Here is a 1333-nt window from a genome sequence, read left to right on the forward strand (position 1 = left end):
GAAGGATTGTTGGTGCTTGTGAAACTTCTCTTGCCATAAAGAATGTCCCTTTCTTTCATTAAGACACGGATCTAGAGAAGAATCTTAGATTTTGCAATGTTCCATAAGAACCAATTTTAATCCTTATATCAATAGTTTTATAAAAACTTCACCTTTCACCAACAATTCTTTATAAAAACTTCACCTTTCATCACCTTAAGAGTTATCACTTGTAATATATTGTTGTCTTGCAACATCTCTTACACTTTGTTGAAGAACATTCTCAAACATGAGAAAGAAAAATAAGCACAACATGCCATTTTGGAGTCCCATTTAGGCTTTAAGACAACAATAATTTTCCATGCATACATACTACAAAATTAGTAGAGAACAAGTGATCTTGATAGAATTTTGCATGCTAAAAGATACCACTAAGAGAGCTTTTATTAAAAATACCATTTTAGTGAATTTGCAATAAAATATCATCTTTAAACATGTTTTATATAACTTAAACTGTGTCTTAATGAAAGAAAGGGACATTTTTTATGGCAAGGGAAGTTTCAAAAGCACCAAAAATCATTCGAGCTTAGGGGTCATGAAAAAAGGTGTTTGGGGTCAATTGATTTCACACAATCTAAGGACTAGTAGTATTAGAGAGGGCCACCGAACCAATTGGGTAACAAATGACTTTGAAAATTTATCTAGCATGAACCATACGCAAAGTGTGCTTTGTAGGTGCATTTTGTAGGGATTGAACATTTGCCATAACCTCGAGGCCCACCTAATTTATTAAATCCTACTATAAAATTTGGCTTTCATGGGCACATTTTCAAAATCTAAGATTCTACTCTTGATGTGTGTCTTAATGAAAGAAAGGGTCATTTTTATGGCAAGGGAAGTTTCACAAGCACCAACAATCCTTCGAGGTCCGGGGTCATGAAAAAGGGTGTTTGGGGTCAAATGATTTCACACAATCTAAGGACAAGTAGTATTGGAGGGCCACCAAATGAGTTGGGTAACAAATGACTTTGAAAATTCATCTAGCTTGGACATACCATGCATAGCATGGACCATACGCAAAGTGTGCTTTGTAGGTGCATTTTGTACGGATTGAACATTTGCCATAACCTCGAGGCCCACATAATTTATTGAATCCTACTATAAAATTTGGTTCTCATGGTAGATTTTTAAAATCTAAGATTCTACTCCTGATCTATGTCTTAATGAAAGAAAGGAACATTTTTTATGGCAAGGGCAGTTTCACAAGCACCAACAATCCTTCGAGTTCCGGGGTCATGAAAAAGGGTGTTTGGGGTCAACTAATTTCACACAATCTAAGGACAAGTAGTATTGG

This window comes from Cibotium barometz, chromosome 44 (genome assembly GCF_041138505.1).
Source record: "Cibotium barometz isolate CiBa-2024 chromosome 44, ASM4113850v1, whole genome shotgun sequence".
Classification (NCBI taxonomy): Eukaryota; Viridiplantae; Streptophyta; class Polypodiopsida; order Cyatheales; family Cibotiaceae; genus Cibotium; species Cibotium barometz.